The sequence below is a fragment of the Siphateles boraxobius genome, unplaced genomic scaffold, assembly GCF_051911475.1.
Source record: "Siphateles boraxobius isolate OS27281-9 unplaced genomic scaffold, OSU_SipBor_1 100, whole genome shotgun sequence".
NCBI classification, from domain to species: Eukaryota; Metazoa; Chordata; class Actinopteri; order Cypriniformes; family Leuciscidae; genus Siphateles; species Siphateles boraxobius.
This window is the reverse complement of record NW_027508701.1, coordinates 4,375,001-4,393,728: the sequence shown is the minus strand read 5'-3', so window position 1 is coordinate 4,393,728 and position 18,728 is coordinate 4,375,001. Positions and strand designations below refer to the sequence as shown.

Below are 18,728 nucleotides of genomic sequence, written 5' to 3'. Positions count from 1 at the left end.
TGGCTCAGACATTTTTGACTCTTTCAGCAGGCATGGGATATAATGATGCAGCTTTGAAAGACCTTTTTAATTGCTGCCTTGATGATCCCTTGCCAGCCTGGGAAATGAGGGGACTGGAGATACTGGACTTTGACGGCTTTGTCGGATATCTTCATTCCCGCAGCAGGTGGGATATATCAGTTGGGCTTAGATTTCCAGAAGGAGTGGCCGACTCGTTGCCGGTGTCACCAGACAAGATGGCTTCCACACTGGAGCTTCCTACCGTCATTCCACCACCTCACCCTTCACAGCTGGTTCCGGTGGTCCCTAAACGGAGGAGGATTTCCTCTGTGACTGTTCCGGTGGTCCCGAGTCCGGTGGTCCCTGTTCCAGTGGTCCCGAGTCCGGTGGCCCCAGTTCCGGTGGTCCCGAGTCCGGTGGTCCTAGTTCCGGTGGTCCCGAGTCCGGTGGTCCGGAGACGGAGGAGGAGGAGAAAGGTCTCCTCAATTGCTTGTCTGGTGGCTCCTAACCCAGACACCATTCCAGAGGTGACTGCCATCCCTGACGCGCCACCCAAGCGTCTCGCCCTGACGGCGCCACCCAAGCGTCTCGCTCGCCCTGACGGCGCCACCCAAGCGTCTCGCTCGCCCTGACGGCGCCACCCAAGCGTCTCGCTCGCCCTGACGGCGCCACCCAAGCGTCTCGCCCTGACGGCGCCACCCAAGCGTCTCGCCCTGACGGCGCCACCCAAGCGTTTCGCCCTGACGGTGCCACCCAAGCGTCTCGCCCTGACGGCGCCACGCAAGCGTCATGCCCTGACGGCGTCACCCAGACGCCTCGCCTTGCCAGCTCCGCTCAAGCTGCTCGCCAGCGCTCTCCCAGAGCCTTCACCGCTGGTCCCGTCCAGCCCAGAGCTTTCATCGCTGGTCCCATCCAGCCCAGAGACTTCACCGCTGGTCCCGTCCAGCCCAGAGTCTTCACCGCCCTGGCCGCCCGAGGGGTCCTCACCGCCCTGGCCGCCCGAGGGGTCCTCACCGCCCTGGCCGCCCGAGGGGTCCTCACCGCCCTGGCCGCCCGAGGGGTCCTCACCGCCCTGGCCGCCCGAGGGGTCCTCACCGCCCTGGCCGCCCGAGGGGTCCTCACCGCCCTGGCCGCCCGAGGGGTCGTCTGCTTCGCCCTGGCCGCTGGCTAAACCATCACCCCCTGTTTCTGTTCCCTTCCATGGACCCGGCCCCCCATCCCTCCCCCTGATCCTCCACCGTTCCACCTCCCTCCTGGACTCTTGTTTTGTTTGTTCTTTGTGGGTCTTGGAGCGTCTGGTAGCCGCTCCGTAGAGGGGGGGTTATGTCACAGTGTCTGGTTTGTGTTCCCCGGGTGTCCACTAGAGGTCTCTTCCCCATACTGTCACCATTCACTCTGGAACTGCATCCCCCACAATCCTTGTCTGTACCAATCACTGTTCATTGCACTCAGCTGTTCCCCATCATCATTGTACCCAGCTGTTACCTGTTATTCATTGTTAGTTCTTTGTTTTATACCCTGTCTGTGTCAGTGTTTGTGATGGAGTCCTTGTTTGATGTCCGTGCACTTCGATGTTTCCATGGCTGTACTGTTTCGTGTTTCGTGTTTTCTGGACTGCCTTTGTTGGATTTTGACCTTTTGCCTGACTTGGATTATGATTACGGATTACCCCAATAAATTGCTATTGGATCTTACATTTCCTGTGTGTGGGTCCACAACAGTGATTGATTGGACACATTAACTTGCGGGGGTGGGCTTTCGTCTGCCTGGACAGGCAAACACACCTGATGGCGTGTAAAGCAAAAACTAAAAGGATCAGCACGAACTATATGGCAAAACCAAAGTCCCACGGGACACGAGGGTAGATTGTCCCATGCAGGGCTGACCGAACGGTCCGGGAATTTACCGTGTACCGTTGCATCCCTAGTCTGTACTAGTACTCTCACACTGATGAAGTCATCAACACTACGAATGAAGCATGGGAATCATGTGGTGATCAAACACAAGAAAACGCTAATTTATCCAGCTCTGCTCATTCCCTCGAACAACTGAGTGAGCTGCTTCCTGATGTTTACAGACATACTATCTAAGAAACAATGTGCGCTTTATGACTGAGAGAGAGCATAATAACTGGCCTAATCAGAGGCATATTTACACATGCATGACGTCAGGGAAGAACATAGGCGGGTTATGAAGTATGCAGTGAAATCACTCTCCTGTCACATCTTTACTTAAACGATGATGACACTATTGTCTCTGCAGAGCTGCTTATAGCTGAATCGACTGTTTCATAACTGAAAAACTGAATGTTTCTTAAATGAAAAAAATGAATAGATTTGAATGACAGTCTTTCTAGAGCTACTTTATAGCAGAATTTGTCAAAGTTAGCAAAGTTTGCATCATTGATCGTTTGTTCATTACTGTAAAGCTGCTTAAAACAATCTGTATTGTAAAAAGCACTACAGAAATAAAGCTGACATGACTTAAAAATACAGAGCGTGCATTATGTTAGTGATTAAGAGGTGAAAGGGATGAAATATCACTTTATAAATTGGGTATTTCAAAATCAGAATAAAAGAATATTGGTCTAGATCAGTACTTCTCAAAGTCCGGACTCTGGTCCGGATCCGGACCCGGAGGGAGTTCAATCCAGACCCGCCTCCATTTCGTATTTCAAGAGCACTAATTGTGTGTAAGGGATTAAAAGTGTGGATTTCCTACTTTGATAAACGCATGTTAAAATCATTTGTTCATTTTTTGAGATGGTCCAAAATTAAAACGAAGGCATATTGATAGCGGCCCCCTGATGCCCGCAAATTAGTTCAAATCTCCCGCAATGTAGAGCTTGCGAGCTCCAAACCGTGTAGCGCGCGCACGGCAGAGAGGGAGAGAGGGACCTTACGTGTGTGTGCATAAAAATGTGCTTGCGTGCCTCATGAAGCGCATGTAAGCCCCATCCAACCCCCCCTCCCCCTCCCCATAGTTTCGGACCTTTGACATTGATGAAAATTCTGATTTGGACCTTTGAATATTGACTTTGAGAACCCCTGGTCTAGAAAGTGCCATTTCTTTAGTTTCACTGGCTTTTGGAATGTTATGCCTATAAAATGGGAAGGATATTGTCTTTAAGTATGAATTTTTTGGAGTGAGATTTTACACATTTTGGATTAATGCAATATCTAGTATAGAGATCGAGAGGAATGTGTCAAGACAAGAGACATCCAATAAGCTTTTTTCAGAGTGAATGTGTACATACTTTAAAATAAAATATTATTTGCAAATAGTTTCAACTGATTATCTTACAGTAAATTATTTAGCCGTTTTATTACTTTTTCTTTATTCTCTTTAATCCTTTTAAATTCTTTATTTCCTAAATGAGAACAACTGTCCTCCCCCTAAAACACTCAGCAGACCTGAGCGGCCCATAATTCCTGGCTCAGAACAATTATCATTATCATGAGCACGGCAGTGAGCAGACGTACCACGTCAGTGAGATGCTGAGCCCAGTGGATGAGCAGCGCCGGCTGAAGGCCGTGTTTCTCTCTGGCGCGCAGCGTGCCGAGACCGTGCTGAACCAGCATCTCCAGTTTAGCCGACGGCCTGTCACACACACCAGAAAACACTCAGTCAGACACAGAGCCGTGCGTCAGGCTCACACTCACAGCAGAGCAGTCACTCACAGCGCTCTCTTGTGGATCAGGCGGTAGACGGCATCCCACCACTCGCGCTGCTTGGCGGAGGACAGGAGCCTGATGATGTGCAGAGGCAAACACCGGGGCTGATGCGGTGAGGAGCAAGAGGCCATCCGTGCCGTCTCCTGCAGCTGTGTCTGACTGCTAAACACAACGCCGCACAAGAACACCTGCAACACATCACATACACACAGCGGATCTGATGAAGCACCTCAGCTGTAACTCTCAGATCGACCCACTTCCACAGTCCAAACATGCATGTTAAGGAGAGATTTACATCATTATACAATCATAGGCATTAAATTACTGCATTATCTAAAGTAGCATTTTGAGAGGCTATATCAGATATAAATTAATACCTACATTACGCAAAAAAATAAATAAATAATAATTTCAGAGACCGTGCATGTTTCATAAAAGCCAAATGTGTGTGAATATTTCCCCCGTGCCTCACTGAGGATGAGAAGGGGGGTGGACGCACCTCCAGGTCGAGCAGGCAGATGGACTCGGGTGAGTTGGTGTCTAGTTTGGAGGTCTCGAGCGTGAGGTGAGGAAAGAGCTTCTTGAGCCAGCGCTGCAGGCTGACACTCTGCTCCATCAGCGCCCACTGCAGGCCGAGCCACGCCAGGTGCTGAAAATCGCCCGCATGCAGCAGCACCGCACCTGTGTGAACACACACGCAGCTGTCAGCACTAGCGCTGTAACGGATCGCAGTTCTGTACGGATCAGGCACAGTTCGGCGCGCATATGACCCGTGGATTATTGCAAAGTTTAACCATCATAGAACAAAAGTTTATCATTTGCATGTGTTTGTAAATCTTGTCAATTTAAACATTCATGTACAAGGAGACACAAAAGACAACTTGACGAGTATCCTCAAACACAGTCGGGCTTAACTGAATGTTAAAAGTAGAGAAATAAATTTGGATGTGTATCATTGTAATGAATCCGTGCATTCTGTCTTAAAGTTTTAGTTCACCCAAAAATTCCTTAAATTCTGTGATCATTCACTCACCCTCATGTCGATTCAAACCAATAAAACTTTCGTTCATCCTTGATATCTTCTGCGTAACATGAGAATGAACCTAATTGGTTCTTGCTGAAGCTCAAACGTGCTGCATAACATGAGAAAGCCACGTCCATGACCCATCGAACTTATCCTGAAATGTACGCCATGGAAATGTTTTGTGCTTTCTTGAGAACCAATGAGGTTCATACACTAAATATACAGTACTAATTACACACCACTCAACACATTTATCTGACTTTCAAGTCATTTCAGTACTTAACTTGCATAAAAAATGCAGTATCCGCGAAACCAATATTTGGTCGCTGAATACATTTCAGCTGGGAGCTCCTTCCGTTTCACTGAATAAAAACCTTAGATTTAGGGTTAGGACCTAGGGGCATCAAATGCTTATTCGTGGGGCCCTCAGTAACAACATATTAAAGAGCCAACTTCCTCAGCGTTTGGGAAGGACCTTTAAAAAATCAGCAAAAACTTTCAGTGAAAATTACAAACATGGGCTTTTCCTTTCTTTTGACCTTTCGACACCCAAAAGAGTTCGTAGGGCCACCAGCACGCTCCAGGGGGCTGTGACGAGACGGAAAATGACGCCCTCTAGTCCTGTGGTTCTCAAACCTGTCCTGGAGGACCCCCAACACTGCATGTTATCTTTGTCATGTTTTCTTTGGGTTAATGAGCTGATGAGTTGAATCAGGTGTGTTTGATTAGGGAGACAAAGAAAACGTGCAGTGTTGGGGGTCCTCCAGGACAGGCTTGAGAACCACTGCTCTAGTCGATCAGCCCTTTCGAAGTGGTGTCCACAAAACCACTATAACAAACCCATCGCTTCGGATTCTTGTGTCCGGGGCCCTTTGAGAGTCATAATTTTAAAAATTCATGGTACTGTGACCTTCCATCTTCGTACAGGGGCCGTCCCACGCAACATTTAACAATGTAGTGGTTTGGTGGATGCACGGTTCCTTTTTGATCTTTCAACCCCTGAACAAGGTCGTATGGCCACTAATAATTTCCGCCCACTCAAGGGGCCTGTAGCAAGATAAAAAATGTCACCCTCCAGTCGATTGGCCCTTTTGAAGTGGGTCCGCGAACCCACTATGGCAAACCCATTTGAATAATGGGGGCGTGGGATTTTTATAGATAAGTCCCAGGGGCCCCGATTCAGCGTTTGTGGCCCACTGGGGCCCCCTTAGCAATATACCGAGAGCACCGGACACTAGAGCAAAGGCAAAACATGTTCAGCCTCTAACCCTACTCTCTCCCTCAGCGGTCGCTTTTTTGACCTTTCGAACCCTGAACGAGGTCGTTGGACCACCAAACTTTCCCGCCCACTAGAGGGACCGCTGGCAAGATGCAAATAGCGCCATGTCCACAAAACCGTTATGGCAAGCCCATTCAATTAAATGGGGAGTGGGATTTATTTATTTTTATATATTTTTTCCTTGAGACCATGTAGGCTTGCTTTTATAAACTTATGCAATATGCAAATAGCGCCATGCCCACAAAACCGTTATGGCAAGCCCATTCAAATAAATGGGGAGTGGGATTTATTTATTTTTATATTTTTTTTCCTTGAGACCATGTAGGCGAGCTTTTTATAAACTTAATAGGCAAGCGAACAAATAATGGGTTTGTGGGACTGGTCTCAGGAGGTGGGGCGGTTTGGGGGGGTCGTCATCGGGGGGTCAAGGGGTCATTCCATCATTTTAGCAGGGAAGTGGACAAATAGAGGGTTGGTGGTACCTGGGGGGTGGGAGGTCAGTGGCCAGCGGGGGTCAAGGGGTCATTAAGCCACTTTAATAGGTAAGCAGAAAAATAGTGGGTTGGTGGGACTCGCGGTCATCGGGTGTCGATGGGTCATTTCAGTTCCTATAGTTACCGTGTTAGCAGCCCCTAAGTTAATAAATAAAGATTGTTGCAACGGAAGTGAATCAATCAAGTGTCCCCCATGTGCCCAGTAGAGAGAGACGGACAAATAGTAGTTTGTAGGAACTAGAGGCCTTCAGGTAAGAGCCCCAATCCCTTACCTCAAAGGGAGAATGGACAAATAGTGTTGTTTTGTGAGCAACTACCACATTTTACCCCCAAAAATTATTGGAAGTGGACATGTAAATGGACGTGGATGGGAGTTGAGTGACGCCCCCTATAGGTGTCCAAAACCCCCCTATTCCAGGGTCAGAAAATTGGGAGGCACGGAGGGTGGGGTAAGAAGTAACATCCCAATCCTCTTTAAAATAACCGGTCAGCGGGATCAAAATTCACCCTACAATCCATTCGGGGCACTATGTGTCCAATGGCAATTTATTTGAATGGGCTTTTGTCCACAAACCCACTAAATGTGCTTCCTCAAGAACCAATGAGGTTCATTCTCGTTTCTGCAAAGAAGCTCAAACGTGCTGCGCAACACGAGAATGATCCTCATTTGGAACGACATAAGGGTGAGTAAATGATGACAATTTAAATTTTTGGGTGAACTAACCCTTTAAAGTGACAGCAGCCTATAAATACAAGCTGCTGTCCGTGTCAATGTTTATCAAACAACAATGTTTATTTCCCCCATTTTTTTGCTGATCTAGACCGGACTGGATCTAGAGTGTGTGGCACTCACTGCTGTCCCACTTGGCCAGATCGTCGGCGCTGGGCGCGCGTGCGCTGACCATGTGCATCTCGTCGTTGCAGATGAAGGACAGCTGGCTTTGTGCCTGTGAGCCGAAGAGCGCGTCGAACAGAAGACTCGGCCCGTTCCGGTTCCCGAACGCCTCCACCACCTCCTTCAGCAGCTGCTCCACGTCTTGGCTCAGATTCAACAGCATGTGACCCGCCTGACTCTGGCGGTCCGAGGCCAGCAGCTCCAAAGGCTCATGGGACGCCTGCTCACTTTTCAAACTCTTGACTTTGGGTCTCGGAGCCTGAGGAAATCATGGATATTACACCGTACAGTGGCCGATCAAACAAGCTGCATGAAGCAGAGGAAGCGCACATCATACCTGATAGGCCACGAGATAACAGACAGCAGCTAAATCCCGCACGGCCCTCCACTGCCGCGGCCCGTCCTGCGCCGTCTTCAGCAGCAGCGTCCCGGCGTACAGGTACAGCTGAGCCCTTGTCTCCGTGAACACCTCCGACAGCTCGTCCAGAGTGTTCGTGGCCGTGTTCTTCAGAGACTGCATCGCACGGTCCAAGCTGCAGCAAAAACATAGCGTGAACATGTCAGGAACGCGTGAGTCTGCTGACCGAAGCACTGACGTCATCTAGCAGGCTAACATTGAAGAGAAGACATCTATGAGTCTGGGTGAAAACTGCCATCATTTACCAGCCAAAGTGGCTTTATTAACTTATTACCGTCAATTGAAAACATGATTAATTTGTTGGAACTAAGAAAAGAAAGATATTTTCTTTCTGACATATAGAACCTATCGAGCAAAAACAAAAAGACTAGTAGTGATACTGTTACTGCTACAAACTAGTGATGCCCTGAAGTGAATTTACTGAAACCGAAATTAAAGTTGATTAAATTAATAAAATTGATTTAAATAATCAACACTCACTACAAACATTTAAATTACACATAAGGCAGTTTTTATATCAACTTTTAATGATTTAATATGTAGAAATATAAACATTTAAACATGGCTGTCATAACTTGTTTTCATGATGGATTTATTCAAGCATACATTAAGTAAAAATATAATGAATATGTAATATAGTGCATATACTGTATAGACTATATTGCCAAACGTTTTGGGACATCTGCCTTTATATGCACATGAACTTAAATTACATCCCATTCTGGATTTGTAGGATTTAATATGGAATTGCTCCACCTTTTGCAGCTATAACAGCTTCAACTCTTCTGGGAAGGCTTTCCACAAGGTTTAGGAGTGTGTTTATGGGAGGGATTGAGCATTCTTCTAGAAGCGCATTAGTGAGGTCCGGCACTGATGTTGGACGAGAAGCTCTGTCTCCGCTGTAATTCATCCCAAAGCTGTTCTATCGGGGTTGAGTTCAGGACTCTGTGCAGCCAGTCCAGTTCCTCTACACCAAACAACTCATGTGTTTATGGTCCTGCTTTGTGGGCCAAGCCCTGAAAAACAACCCCACACCATAATCCCCCCTGCACCAAACAACCCCACACCATAATCCCCCCTCCACCAAACTTTACACTTGGCACAATGCAGTCAGGGGCAAGTACCGTTCCTCCTGGCTAAACCCAGACTCATCCATCGGATTGCCAGACAGAAACGTGATTCGTCACTCCAGAGAACACGTCTCCACTGCTCTAGAGTCCAGTGACGCTTCTTTACACCACAGCATCTCACGCTTTACATTGCACTAGGTGAAGTAAGGCTTGGATGCAGCAGCTCGGCCATGGAAACCCATTCCATGAAGATCTACGCACTGTTCTTGAGCTAATCTGAAGGTCACAGAAGTTTGGAGGTCTGTAGCTGTTGACTTCTGCGCACTGTGAGCCTCAGCATGCACTGACCCCGCTATGGGATTTTACATGTCCTACCACTTCGTGGCTGAGTTGCTGTTGTTCCCAATTACTTACAATTGGTTATAATTCCACTAACAGTTGACCGTGGATTATTTAGTGAGGAAATTTCACGAATAGACTTATTGCACAAGTGGCAACCTATAACTGTACCATGCTTGAATTCACTGAGAGCGATCCATTCTTTCACAAATGTTTGTAGAAGCGTCTTCATGCCTAGTGCTTGATTTATACAACTGTGGCCATGGAAGTGATTTGAACACCTGAATTCAAGGATTTGAAGGGGTGGCCCAATACTTTTGGCAATATAGTGTATTTTCTAGCTGATTATCGAGTTTATGATCAATGAATGGCTTTTCTGAGGTAAATGTGGCATTACGTGACATTTTTCTCAAGCTGTTCTATTGATGTCTTTCCGTGGTTGAAACACTGATTGAGCGATTCCATGAGATATGATTGATTTCAGTAAGTTGTTCCTTCTGATGTTCATTGATGTTTATTTGCTGCTGTAACTAGTAGTATAGAGAAGGGGTGGGAATTGGCAAAAATGTGACGATTCGACAGTATCACGATATTTGGACCACGATTCAATATTATTGCGATTCTTAACATATTGCGATACAACAAGTATTGCGATTCGATTCTGCGATATATTGCGATTCATGTCCCCGATATTATTCAAACGCATTACAAAAAATGAGGAACATAAGACTCTTCAACTCACTTCAAATGTCACATTTAATTCTGTAAACATTATCTTCTACACATTAACTGAAGTGCAAAAACTTAGGAGGGTAGTGCAAAAACTTGAAAACTTGTTCTTAAACATTCAGGACACAGGACCTTATTACAGGACAGGACGTAATTATTCTCTGAATAGGAGACCTCTCACATGAATGGTGAGCTCCCAGCACATAACTTAAAATTATTTAAATACAATATAGTAACATTAAGCAAGACATAATAGAGTAACATAAACCTGAGAATAATCATAAAACCGAAATTTACCCACACTTTCGATTTTAAAGAAGACGGAGCGTCGTGTACAACTGGTTGTAATAGTGTGAAGCCATTTTCATTTGAATTTGCTGTTGAATGTGCAACAACAAAGCACAACAACAAGCGCCACCTAGTGGATGTAATACGCAAATGTAAATGATCAGAGTAAACTCTGAGAAAACCAATGGAGACAACCCGAAAGTAAAACAGATAACTTTATAGTTAAATATTGCAATACTTTGCCCTACTGTATCGATATAATTGTGTTCGCAAAATATCGCGATGCTGAACAGAATCGATTTTTTCCCCACCACTAGTATAGAGCAAGAGATGATCGGTTCAACAGCGATCTGTCACCACACATTAAAGGGATTATAAGATTATACATTGCACATATATGTGCCAACACATCACCAACTCAGTGCTGTGGTAATGTCCCGCTGGTGTTGGCGTACCTCCCGAGAGCATCAGCGCTCTCCTCGCAGCTCTTCTCCTTCAGCGTCAGCCGGACGCGGCTGCAGAGCGCCAGCAGCAGCTCTGTGTGAAGCCTACGCGACGCCTGCTCGTTCGACGCCACGCTCGGCCGGCAGAGATACTCCTGAAACACAGAAGACTGATCACTCTCTCCACATCACCAGCTTCCCTTTACGAAAAAGAAGTATACTTCAAGTTCATTTTATGAAGTAATTATTAAGTATTAAGTAATGTTCAAGTATATTTTTAAGTATAATTATGTAGTAAGTAGTATACTAATGTCAATATATACTAGTAGTAAACTTGTAAGTATACTATTTTAATACCGCTTGGGACTAAATTGGCCCACTTTTAATATATAAAAGTATATGTTTAAGTGTACTATGCGTGTAACATTAGTAAACTTTAAGTGCACAACTAGTTCATAATTGCGTTTCTCATTTGTACTGCAAGTGAACTTATGGGTATATTAGTAGTTTACTATTTTAATACTTGTAGCAAATTTTTAGTTTATCAAAGTACACTTTGAAGTATACTCTCAGTAAACTACTAGTTTAGTAGTTTTATACTACAAGTTTATACTTATATATAACTTAACATTATACGTATAGTTTACTATTTATATATTATTTTTGCACTTGCAGTAGGCCTATACTACTATGTTCAAATGTTATTTTTTATATTTGAAAAATACCTTTAACTGTACTTTAATTTTAAAAACATTTTATTAGCTTCATGCATTCTTTTTTATTAACACTTGAATGTTGGTAAGTTTCATAAAGAAAGGCAACATTTTCAACAAAAAAGTTTTAAAAACTTCATTTTTTTCAAAGACTATGCCTTAATCAGATTCAGAACGATGATCAAAACACAGATGGAGTAGATCGAGTGCAACACCCCCAAAGCTTCACATGTCATTTTCTCTTCATGTGTAACGCTTCATTTCATTTGGAAACATTAAGCAGTTTTGATTTACATGCTGTTTAATGTTTGATGATCATGTTATTCACTTGTTTCAGCTTCTTCTTCTGTTTTGATCCGGAGATTCTGTACTAGAAGATGTGTCATAGCGCCACCTACCATATAACAGTGAAAACATGGATAGCTGGAAAATTCAGTCAATGGTTAGGAAAGAGTAAAGTAGAACTAAAATTTAGATTAGCAGAATTAGAAACATATCTGTTTTATATCAATATTTTCAATGTAAGTTTCATAAGACTGTATATGAAAAACTATGTAAAAAAAAGTATATTTATACTTTTAAGTATATTCCCAATTACTTACAATATATAAATATACTTTTAAGTATATCTCGATCAAAAGATTGAGTACAAGTATTGGCCAAATATATTTGGACTTTTCTCTGAGTATAAGTCAAGTATTCTGAAGTGTAATATTAAGTATATTTCTGAGAAGCACATAAAGTATATTTCTGAGAAGTATATAAAATGTAGACTGAAAGTATGCTATCTTATTTTTAGTTGAAAAGAAAGTATAGTAATAGAACACTTGAATAAACGTATTTTTCGTAAGGGTTCCCCTGATCTGCTCAAACCTTTCATGGTCACATCATAACAGACAGAACACAAAACATCCTTCTCTATCCCAGAAGAGCATTTACTGACACAAGAGCTGTACGATTACATCGTCAGCAGATGGCATTTAAAATAGAGTACAACACCGTCTGAAAGAAACTTGATGCTTCAAATAAAGATTATACCAAAAAAAAAATGTGTCTTTTAAAAGATGAAGTACAGTCTCATGGGTTTGATGAATGAAGGTGAATAAATGAGGAGACAAGGAGGATTCTGGGTAGTGTAGTGCACACGAAGACAGACTGGTGCAGACGAGGACTGTGACATAACTCCCCCCTCCCGGTAGGCTTGGAACAACAGGGGTGGGCGCCCTGAAGGCTGATCAGGGTCTGACCTCATAGGAGCGGGAAGCCTCCAGGGCGGAGCAGGACGTGCAGGCGGCCAGGGCGATGAAGGCCCTTCGGCCCATGGCTGTGAATATTTTTCTGGCGGCCGTGGGCCTTTGGGCAGCCACGGCGAGGACCTATGCCCCCCCCCCCAAAAAAAATTCTTGGGGAGCGTGACAGGGTCAGAAAAAGGCTCTGGGATAGGCTCTGGGACAGTCTCTGGGACAGTCTCAGGCTGGGCAGACGGGACGTGAACAGTCTGCGGTGAAGGCTCTGGGCTGGACGGCGCCAGCGGTGAAGGCTCGGGGCTGGACGGCGCCAGCAGTGAAGGCTTGGTGCTTGACGGTGCCAGCGGTGAAGGCTCGGGGCTTGACGGCGGCAGCGGTGAAGGCTTGGGGCTGGGCGGCGCCAGCGGTGAAGGCTTGGGGCTGGACGGCGCCAGCGGTGAAGGCCCGGGGCTGGACGGCGCCAGCGATGAAGGCTCGGGGCTGGACGGCGCCAGCAGTGAAGGCTTGGGGCTGGACGGCGCCAGCGGTGAAGGCTCGGGGCTGGACGGCGCCAGCAGTGAAGGCTTGGGGCTGGACGGCGCCAGCGGTGAAGGCTTGGGGCTGGGCGGCGCCAGCGGTGAAGGCTCGGGGCTGTTGTGAAGCTCAGGCTCGGTAGGGCCCATTGTGAGCGGTGAATCACAGGATACCAGAACCCACTTCTACGAACGCTAGGAAGTTCCCCCAAGGCCCATCTCCGGGCCAGGAAGAACACGCAGAGGCTGGTATCATCATAATGAACATGAGGTACCAAGTCCTAATACCTCTGTGTGTGGGCCTCGAGGGACTGATCCTCCTGGGAAAGCAGAAGGATCTTCGCTGCTGCAAATTCCAGCAGTCTTTCTTGGTCGTTTTTTTTTCTTTTTTGGTCGGTTGTTTTGTAACGATGTTGTGCGGGTAGAAGAAGACGGCTGAGTCAAAAGCTCCAATTCAAACAGTTTACTGAAATAAAACTCACAGGTACAGGTAGGTAGGATGACAGGCAGGAGCACACACTAAACACAAGCTATATACATCTAACAACCGACAAGGACAGACTGAAGAGAAGCAAACTAAATACAAGCACAAATCAAACATAACAAGGTGAAGACAGGTGACACGGATGATGATGACAATGAACAGACTGATAAGTGAGGGCGTGAGTTCAGGTGTGTCACACGCGTGTCACGCAGGCATTGTGCAAGCTCTAACCTGTTAACATGGGAGCCAAAATGAAAACAGATGCCTTTTGAAAAGACTACAATTATTTAACCCGCCAAAGTGGCTAGTAGGAGTGACTGAGTTACCCGCCACAAGCAAAATCCACCCGCATTTGGCGGGTTGGCGGGTGTTAATGTCAAGCCCTGCATGTAAGAGTCAGCTAGTCTAACATAAGAGGAGATGAGGTGATGACTGACCTGAAGGGTGCTGACCAGAAGCTCGTACCACTCCAGCTGGTCCCTCAGAAGGCCCGTCTTCTCCACCTCCAGACAGTGCTTCACCGCCTCCTCGTGCCGGCCGTCGGCGCTGTACAGGCGCACCAGCCGGTCATTGATGTAGGAGTCGTTGGGCCGCAGCTTGAGCTCAGACTGAAGCAGCTCGTACAGCCGGACGGAGCCGTTCTGTCCTCGTGTGCTCAGAAGCTGCTCCTGCATCAGAGAGAGAGGGTGAACTCAGAGGACAGATGGGGTGGGATGGATGGATGGGATGAGATGGGATGGGATGGGATGGGGTTGGGTGGGGTGGGATGGGATCAGATGGGAGGGATGGGATGGGATGGATGGGATGGGGTGGGATGGGATGGATGGGATGGGGTGGGATGGGATCAGATGGCATCAGATGGGATCAGATGGCATCAGATGGGAGGGATGGGGTGGGATGGGATAGGATGGATGGGATGGGATAGATGGGATAGGATGGATGGGATGGGATGGATGGATGGATGGGATGGGATGGGATGCGCACTGACCCTCAGGTTGAAGACGTTGGGATGTCCCGGCAGCATCTTGGCAGCTTTCTCCACCCAGAACTCGGCCCGGTTGTCAGGCTCCGGTTTCCCGCACAGCAGCTCCGCCAGCTTCAGAACCAGGTCTGACTGAGCCGGATTCAGATCCACTGAGCGCTGAGTTCAGAAACAAACATCAGCATTACTTGCTTACACTTTAAGAGTGCATTAGAAGTTCAACAATACAACGACCTTGGAAACAAAGGGCAGAATAACCCTGATGTGCTTCACCTGGACTAACACTACTGAATGTGAGGAGAGAGAAACTGGTGCCCTCGAGATAAACCAACACGGGTTATGCTCAACAAACCTCCATTTCTGTAAAACATGTCGCATCGCTTCTGGTTCAGGTGTTTGTAAGCGCTTCAATATAGAGCCGTTTCAAGACAGAGTTGATGGTGTTTAATGAACACAGAGCCGCGCTTCACTCCGAAACATGCAGTGCAACTAACTATATCACTGAATATCAACACACAGACTGCAGTGTGTGTGAGAGAGGAAACACAGGAGCTACGAGTGTATCGACACTGCGGACACCTTTCAAATAATTTTGAATATATGTATATTTTCCCAGCATTATTATCGTTAAACTCTACAGCTGAGTATTCAAAGACTGTCCAGTAGGAAAACATGTCAGAGTAAATGAAGGGAATATGAACCTTGTAGCATCCCACAGCTTTGTCTGTTTCCCCGTCCCGCTCGAACAGCTGCCCGAGGAACTTGTATGCTTTAGGATCCTTCGGCTGAGCAGTCAAATACTCCGAAACATGCCTATGATCCAGTGGTGTGAGAGCAACATCAGTTCACTGAGAAACCAGGCTTTACACAGAAGACACAGCAGAGGAGTTAGCCTACCTTTTAGCTAGCTCATATTCTTTAGCCTCAAAGTATAGTTTGGCAAAGAGAAACCCTTTCACTGATTTCTGCAACACACAAAACAGGTTAGTGTCACAAACAATATCTGTGTAACAATGTATATTTGAATTGTACACCATATAATATTCAGCTTAAATCTTTAACACTGTAAACCCTAAAGCTCAAAGTAATTAACTGTACAGAGCAGAGGAAAGTATAATACTTCAATTAAATTGAAATGAATGAGTATTTAGAACAGAGTTCATGAATCTGGCACATCTGATGAACGGAGTTTCTGGAAAAGCTGCTGGAACTCAAGGTTCAGTGAACTTCATGAGAAATACTGAGCGAGATCACTCATACTATATACTACTTGATAGCATTCAACACGGTTCGTACACATTTCTACCAATACATTTCCATGACTTCTGAGGCAAATATTCGTGACCTAACGTTCCATGAAACATCTGTGTATGTAAAATAATACAGTTAAAATAAATAAATGGATAAAATCCATGTTCAAACAGCATATGTGTAACGATCACCAGTGAGAGTGCCCAGGAATACCATCAGAGAGCACTCCACCACGGACAATACCACACATCCACAGACTCCATTCCCCATAATCCTTAGCCCAGACTAATCAGCCATGATCACATCCATCTGTGTCTCATCATCTTGTTTAACTCACCTTATATAAGCCTGGTTCTTTCTGTCCTTCCCTGTGAAGTCTTGTTTAGTGTTTGTACTGCAATTCTCAGCGGTCTGTCTGTATTCCCGTGTTCTTGGTTTTGATCTCTGCCTGTCCTTGGCTTTTTCCTTTTGCCTGTGACCCTGTTATTGTTTGGATTGATTACCCGGTGTTTATGAGCTCTTGCCTGTTTTCTGGATTATGTCTTTGGATTATCCTTTTGTTCAATAAAACTGCATTTGGATCCTCAACCTTCGTGTCTCAGAGCATTACGTGCCAGAAAACAGGTAGAGAAAAAAACAAGAACACGGGAATAACTGACAGAACGCTCAGAATTGCAGTACAAACACTAAATTAATCACTAAACTAATTAATCGCTCTCTGCTCTTGACTGAATAATTTTAATAAGGGTTCATCTATATTTTTATAATAAAGACTATGCAGTGATATTTTACTTTTGATAACTATTTCTGTGCCTGAAAATCTAGTTTAGACCTACATGAAAAACCTGAAAAGAACTAATTCATTTATACATGTTTGTTCTTTTGCATTTATTTGCGCTATTGCTTTTAATTTGATTACTTGTTCTTATTTTATTACTGACTGTCAGTGGCGACGGGTCTGAGTACGAGAGCCTGCACACGGTGGAGCACTGAGGTCATGTGCTGCTTACTGAGACTCTCGAGGCGCACGGAGAGCGCTGACACTTCTGATGCCCACAGCTAAACCGTATGACTGCAGATGCTGCATTATCAGAGAAAGAACAGCAGTATGCATGTTTGCCGAGAGGACGCTAGCATTAGTAGTACCTCATGCAGCTAAAACATGTAATAATTACCTGTATTTAACCAGGAGAGAAGACTCGCTAAGATTAAAATGAGTGTCCTGGCCAAGATAGGCAGCCGAGTTTGCATATACAGAAATACATCAAAGTTACAACATAAAACATGCAACCAGTTAAAAACATTTACACACCATTTGTTTCAGTTTGGATGCATGTCTTATTTACTTCAATATTTATTAATATAATTAATAGATTTATATATTGATTTCTTTTAGCACATTTTCATGGTTCAGTAATGTTTTTTTTCGTAATGAAGTTCAGCACTGTTTACTTTGGAGTGTTATGTTTGTTTTTTTGTCCAGTATCTTTATTTAAAAACTAATCGGTTGATTTATCATTATCGGCGTACGGTCCAGTCTAGTTATCGGTAAAATTCACTATCGGTCGACCTCTAATGAAAACATGTTATCAACATGAGGTCTCGTGTCACAGTCGGTCGTTTTATATCAGTGCAAAACTGCTGTACGCAGATTAAGACAACGATTCATCAGCATGCATTGATTAATATCATGTTGAGAAATGTATTATATTTACCCAGCCCTACAGATACATCATCTTCACTGTTCAGAGACTAAACTAAAGCAACGCCATGTAACTTTTGCTCTCGGAGTCCCCCTACAGTTGGGAAACAATATTGTATTCTACTACGGTCATAAAATCTGTCATGGTTACACCAGGGGATACCTATGGGCGATACACGTACATTTGTTGACAAGCCGATACCGTCTTGAGTTCTCGCGAGTTCTCACGTCTTGGACAGACTGCCAGCGTTGCGTGTGAAATGTCTTCATCCCAGGTACATTGCATATATTTCAGCATGTCATATGAATATAATTTCACGGGTTTTATTTTTTCAAACACCAAAAGATCGCGTAGCTCACGTTTACAAGCCAGTGTCATTATAGTAGCCTATTGGTTACTGTTTTACATAATGGATATGCTAATTCAATTCAATATTTGTGTGGTAGGTAATAGCCATCGTCAACATTATAATATCAAGCTACCATAGATGAATCTGCAAATTTGAAAAATCGATTTGCATTATAGCCAGAGTCAAGACACTTTCACCAGAAAAATAAATAGAGATAGTATGCAAGCAATACATTTACTAGTCCAACAGCATGGTCCAATATCGGTCCTTTTCCGGCCTTTTATTCTGTCACGCTCCCTTTTTCTCTTTCTCTTTGTCTTCTCTCAGAGTCTCCTCTGACAAAACCTTTGCCTTCTTCGTTTTGGTTTCTGCTTCGGTCATGACAACAACATACAGACGGGTGTCAAACGCTAGTTGGGCTCTGCGTCAGAATCTGAGAAAGTTGGGGGGGTGGTGGGGGAAGTGACGTATGACGTAAAGCAGTCGAATTTTGTAGGTTTTTTTTTGTGCTCAGGTTCCTACCCGAAACCTGAAGTTACATAGTGCCAGTAAAAGCGATACAGACACAGTCAGGCTATGGCAGACGTGTCATTCAACCTATTGTAAGTCGATGTACCATCTCAAGGGTCTTGGAAATATATTATGAACGTTGAAAAACGTCGATGTTGGAGGGATACTTTCTGAGGGTAAAAAAGGGAATAATGGAGTCCCACAGGGTAATGTACTTGGGCCTTTTTTATTTTTGTTATATATAAATGATATCCAAGAGGTGCACGAGTGTAATATGTTTTTATACGCAGGTGATGCTGTTTTAGTAGTTGCAGATAAGGAGAC

At 44.9% G+C, this 18,728-nt stretch overlaps 1 pseudogene across 1 annotated transcript in view; it reads right to left on the bottom strand.

The window, feature by feature from the left end:
• LOC143747225 (E3 SUMO-protein ligase RanBP2-like) overlaps positions 1–18,728 on the bottom strand; it is a 56,566-nt pseudogene that overhangs the window by 33,311 nt on the left and 4,527 nt on the right. The window contains exons 2-11 of the transcript XR_013206696.1: positions 15,489–15,556; positions 15,293–15,404; positions 14,598–14,750; positions 14,047–14,277; positions 10,666–10,808; positions 7,704–7,899; positions 7,325–7,625; positions 4,174–4,355; positions 3,681–3,862; positions 3,483–3,600 (exon numbers count right to left, since the gene is read on the bottom strand). The product of XR_013206696.1 is annotated as an E3 SUMO-protein ligase RanBP2-like (transcript). The remainder of the gene's footprint in view (positions 1–3,482; positions 3,601–3,680; positions 3,863–4,173; positions 4,356–7,324; positions 7,626–7,703; positions 7,900–10,665; positions 10,809–14,046; positions 14,278–14,597; positions 14,751–15,292; positions 15,405–15,488; positions 15,557–18,728) is intronic.